At 35.0% G+C, this 6,000-nt stretch overlaps 1 protein-coding gene across 1 annotated transcript in view; it reads right to left on the reverse strand.

The window, feature by feature from the left end:
* LOC149618554 (protein O-mannosyl-transferase Tmtc3-like) overlaps positions 1 to 4,260 on the reverse strand; it is a 51,489-nt gene extending 47,229 nt beyond the window's left edge. Inside the window, exon 1 of the mRNA XM_089854391.1 lies at positions 3,577 to 4,260. The gene's annotated coding sequence lies outside the window, so the exon portion shown is untranslated. The remainder of the gene's footprint in view (positions 1 to 3,576) is intronic.
* Positions 4,261 to 6,000: the final 1,740 nt, after the last annotated feature.

Below are 6,000 nucleotides of genomic sequence, written 5' to 3' on the forward strand. Positions count from 1 at the left end.
TAAAAAAATTGCTAGTGTTCATGCAGCTTAGCAATATTTGCTAGGACGATAAACAGAAGGAAGAGGAGGCCCTTTTGAAAGTTTCCTTCCTTATGCATAAGTTAACAAACCGTCTTCTGATATTTCTTCTGCTTTAATTGGACGGACTAATGTTGCAAATTTTAAATGGGATAGTCGTCTGCTATATCTACTATTTTCATTGGACTATTGTTGCAAACTCTAAATGGGACAGTCGTCTGCTATAACGTTATTTTCCTTGGACTATTGTGGCTAACTTTAAATGGGACCGTCGTCTGATATAACGTTATTTTCATTTGAATATTATTGCAAACTTTATATGGGACCGTCATCTGCAATATCTTTTGCTTTCATTGGAATATTATTGCAAACATTATATGGGACAGTCGTCTGCTATATCTACCATTTTCATTGGACTATTGTTGCAAACTTTAAATGGGACAGTCGTCTGCTATAACTTCTACTTTCATTGGACTGTTATTGCAAACTTTATATGGCACTGTTCAGAAACTAACGAAAGCGCTGATAGCTTATGATAACGTCTACACAAATACCATTAGTAAATCTCGTTTCGATTATCTTTGTGACTTAAAACAGTCACTTTCAAGCCCCTCCTACTTTGTTCAACCAGTAAATGGTTGCCTTCTATTGACTCTAATCATTACGCTGAAAAATGTACTGAACACACATGACCAAAACTGGCATCGTTAGACGTAACACCGAACGTAGTCATAACGATTCGAATTGCCAGTACTTGTCAATACCCATAGTTCCCTGCGATTGTTGTTTTCAGGGAGGTTAATAGTTTTGAAAAAATTACCATTGATTGGATAACGTGATAACGCACTCTCTTGGTGCAATATCTACTCTTGGTATTACGGTATAACGTGTCAATATGTTTTTCTTGCTAAAGTCATTGGCTGACGTTCCCGCCATAAATTTCTTTTAACGTTTTAGGATATAAAGCACCAACCATTATTCATGAATCATCTAGCTTTTTGGGGATGCTTTGTGCGGGCCCCCCGGCTTCTCCCCCCTTTAAATGTTCTTTGAAGTTGTTCTGACGTCTTTGCCCAATGACTCTTTCCATCTAATGAAAAATAAAGAGGTTTTACTCTCTTCATTTTGGTCCTTCTTCCATTTTTAAATTTTAATTACGTTTGAAGATTAAAATTGAGATGGAGAATCCGAAAGGGACGTTTAAAAGCAGCTTTACAAAGTGCGTGGCACCCGAAATAGATTATCATGAAGGTATCTTTTACACAAAGGGTGTTTCTGATTAAGTTTGGTGGCATAAATTATGGCCCAAATAACATCCTTCTTAATTTATGGCGGACTTATCACAAACACTCTGTATACTAATAGAACATTTTCGACTCAAAATCTTCAAAAGAACATCTTCCTTAATTTTTGGTAGACTTATTACAAACACCCTGTATTCATTTCAGAAAGTACTTTACGTGTTTGTAGGTTAATTAAAAGCCCTATTGTTTGATATTAAACATTTGTGAGACGAAGGTAGTATTGAACTGATCGAGTATGAATTAGCGTTATATTGCGATTACAGGTTTAATTACTCTATACTAACGCTTTTAAAACCCTACACATTATCCTTGCTTAACATAACACCTAGGCTTTAGAACTAGTAAATAGATTGATTGGTAAGCCGCCAGGGTTTCTACCCTGTAGATACACTGATGACCTTATCTACAAAAACCTCTTGACCTACGATTTTGAAATTATTTTTATGTTGAAGTTGGTATTAAGAACTATATGCTTCATAAAAGGCCTTTTTCATTTATCGATTGAAAACATAAAAAAAAAATGTTTTTTTAAATAAAAATAAAAATACAACAATAATGTGTATGCACGGGTGTATTGCGTTCGAGTATTTCTACAGGGGCTCGTAGGAAAAGCATTAGAGGCTTTCAGCCTGCAAGATGGCTTCACCCCAAAAAATTATTTTAATTTAGAAAAACATAAAATATAATTAAATATGCTAATTACTATATTCTTTTAATATATATATCATAAGTTTATAATCATTGTAAGTCTTCATTGTTAAAATTTTTTTTGGGCTCAATTAGAGGTGATGACATTTTAACTTACATATACAATTAACATTTACAATTTTGGAAAATACCATTTTGTGGGTAATTTATGTTAGTAAAAGCAAGGTATTGCATAGGATATAAGCAACAAATATATTAAATTAATGATAAAACCGATTGGTGACTTAAGACAATGAAAATATGCGAAGAAGTTAAGCAAGTGCTATTCAACGTGGCGTGGGCTTTCCATTTTATAATTTGTGCAATACATATTCATCGTCGCGTGTGTTTTCCATTTTATAATTTTTCAACGCATTATTCAAACAAAGCAGACGTAATATTTGAGATTTTACGCTTGTCTATTATTATTGTTGACATTTTGATAGGAGCCAATGAAAGTTGAGGTGGAAAATTAGAGTAAACACCAGAAAGGGCAACGGACTCATCGTGAAAGACCTAACTGTTATAACGTAGTAAAAACCAACAACTTACTTAAGGCCCTCTCAGACGATACAACTTTTTTTGACTCATTTAGAGGAGTCAACTTGAGTTGAGTAAAATAGTTTGGTCGTGTGAACGGAAGTTGGATTGCAAGTTGAACAACCAAGTTATAAATTGATCACTAAACAATTTTTGCTTACTCAACTATTTGACCCATTTAGTTGAGTCAAATGTTGTGTCGTGTAAAAAGGCCTTTAAACATAACTTCAGATTCGATAAAAATGTAAAATGAAAAATGTAAATTTTATTTACGAGGTAACTAATGTGAAACCGAAATTAGCATGAACATTACACGAAGAAAGTGTTGCTTTGTTGTTCATTATAAAAATAAGTCATTTTATTTAGAAATATGTTCACTAACAAATATGGGTAAAATATGGTCACTTTTAGGAAACGTAAATGTTATGTTGTAGCTTAAATATGTTTGTTAATGTTGTCTAATTGAGCTCATGAAAATGGTAACCAATTTTGTTTTGTTGGGTACAAAAGTTACTACGAACATTTTGTTAGGTAACTGTAAGTCAGATGTTACGTAACATTTAAATATTTCAAATTTCGTAACAATTATTGAATCTATGTCAAAATTAGGCCAACAATCTTAATTTGGTCAAAAATTCCATTTGGAAAAACCACTTGAAGCGCTTAAAACATACAGAATAAAAAATCCGTTGACATCAAAAAATCTCTATAAATGTATTCAAATTAGGACAAGAACTTTATATAAGTATTTTTACACCCTTTTAGCGTCTTGTTACGACCCAAAAACATTTTTAAAAATACTTAGGCGCTTATTGAACTCAGAACAATTGATGTTAAAACTTCATATATCATAAAATAAACATCATTTGAAGTAACCCGAAACTTCATCTTTTCCCAGAACTGATCATAAACCTGGGTTCGAAAAAAAACCCTGGGTCTTTATTGGACTGGCTTTTTTTAATTCGAACCATGTCATAAACTCATCTATTTGCCAAAGAACACCGAAAAATACCCCCAATTTCCTTACCTTTTGGTAATAAAGCCTTCTTTGTCCAAACTTTCCAACGCCGGTTGAGAAGAAACTAAATCTTCAATATGATACGATGATATCGGGATACCTGTATTCAAAACGTCTTCTTATTTCTCGATAAATCTTTCTTTGAAATAGAACCTTGATAGTCTTTTTTTCGCAACTGTCGGATTTTAAACAAAGCCTTGTTACGAAGTTTCAATTTGTTCGTTCTGGTGTGAAAACCGGATGAAACTATATAACCGAATTATTACAGTTTGTTTTAGTGTCTTTTCGTTTGGGTTAGAGATACAGTTTGTTCAACTACTTCCCTCGGTTTGCCGCGAAGAAGGAGCTTTTTAAATTAAGAGATACCTCGAAAAGATACGCGAGGACCCTTTTTGGTAATCACGACGAGGCAAGGGTTTTCGTGATGTTACACCGAGCGCGCCCTGAAGTAAAGGCGATGCGGGAAAACGGAATAAGGTTTTATATAGTGAAGCCCAGCTAGGGGCAGATCGACAAATGGGTAAAAGAGATCGTTGCGGCGACTGGTGGGAAACTGCTGCAAATTCGAAACTAAACCTTACCGGACCCAGAACGAGTTTAGTGCTATACAAGATGCACGAGCTAAAAGGGGGTTTGTAGAAAACATCCTAGGTATAGAACTTGATTTCTTTTCGTTAAAATTGGTGGATCTAAGATTGGTTTCGTTGGATTATTGGTGTAGGAATGAAAAGGGTTAAGGGTTGAGGTGTTCGGTACTCTTGTTCTTAAGTTTGGGTATCAGTTTTATTTTGGTTCAGTTAGGAGGTTTGTTTAATGTTTATTTTAATTTGGGACTTAAGTGTTAATTGATTATTTAAGAAGGGGATAATAGAAGAAGGATGACACTCTGTATCCTCATAATACTTTAGTTATGTAACATCGTTCTTCCCAGGCGAGGGACCCTCCTTGTTGTTTGCTCTCACGCTCATCAAACTTAATTAAGATGGGTATATAACTATCGCACCGTGCTAGGGTGAATTAACTATAACTGTTTGGTATTTACTATATCCTCAGCAATCAATTAACCAACAAACCTTGATTGTCTTGACGTTGGGACAAAAATTAACCCACAAGCGCATGCATGCGTCTTGGCAAATAGTTAAGCAACGCTAATAGATATAGTAATGATGAGGAATTAACTATTTACATGGCGTATGTGCATGAGTCGGTTTAGCAATTAACCTTGCTATAATAAATGTAAATCCTGATGTTGAGAAGAATCATCTTACAATTACCCCGCTTTGTGGTGGTACACTTCTCACGAAGAGAAGTATTATACACATCTGTCTATAGTAATCTTGAAACTTTGTAAAAACATTACCTCTACACTAAATTTAAGCATGCTGTTGTGCCCCTCGACAAATAAAAGAAAAAATATCGATTAAGCTAGGACGCTGGATGTTCTCTCCATTTCTTCGCCACAGCAGAATGTTTTATCTAATTGTACCGCGGCCGTCGAAGCTTTACGAGTAGTGTCACGAAGGCCTTAAGAAAACCAAGAAGGTCTTACTTATTTTAATGTTCATTCGCCGTTAATGGTTTATTGAAATATTCTTTTCCATTGTATGTTTGTTTAATAATCCGTTAGTTTCAAAGGTTCGCGGCGTCGTTACGTTGTTAAATTAAACAAATACACCGGAATATTAAAGTAGAGTGCTGATTGGTCGACCAATGAATCTTGGAAGAAAGTAAACACCATAATGGTCACTATGAATACATGTTCAGCAAGAACCAAAAATATTGTAACACACTATTCGAGTACCTCCAAAGCCGAATTCACTATTTTCGTAGTAAAGAAATTAATAAAAGATAACGTAGAGCGCTGATTGGTCGACCAGAGAAACTAGAGAGAAAGAGTTTTCTTCGTAAACACCAAACTGAGCACTTACCGAGGCTTTCGTCCTCATTTTGTGTTATTTCTATTTATTTTTCATAGCGGTGATGCAGAGTAACGTATATAGCATCGGGGATATTATAGCCTTGCCATAACGGAAGGTAAAGGCTTTCCATAATAACCCAAAGAAAGGTTAAAGGGTTATCCGTAAAGAGTGCAAAAATCGTTGATGGGGAGTGGAGAAGAGAGAGAGAGTGTGTGTGTGGATAAAAGCAAGGTTGGCACGGGTCATGGAAAACCTGGGAAAGTTAGGGATTTTCAAAATTTTGCCAAAAAGGTCTGGGAAAATTCAGTGAATTTCAAAATTGGGGAAAACTGTAAGGGAAAGTCAGGGAGTTTCAAAGTTGGCCAAAAAGTCAGGGAAAAGTCTGGGAATTTCAAAATTTTGGGGGGAAATGTCAGGGAATTTCAAAATTAGGGAAAAATGTCAGGGAATTTCAAAATTAGGGAAACATGTCAGGGAATTTCAAAATTGGGGGAAAAGGTCAGGGAATTTCAAA

This window comes from Phalangium opilio, unplaced genomic scaffold, assembly GCF_054372755.1.
Source record: "Phalangium opilio isolate 3A_F unplaced genomic scaffold, DU_Popi_V2 ptg000209l_1, whole genome shotgun sequence".
Taxonomy (NCBI): domain Eukaryota; kingdom Metazoa; phylum Arthropoda; class Arachnida; order Opiliones; family Phalangiidae; genus Phalangium; species Phalangium opilio.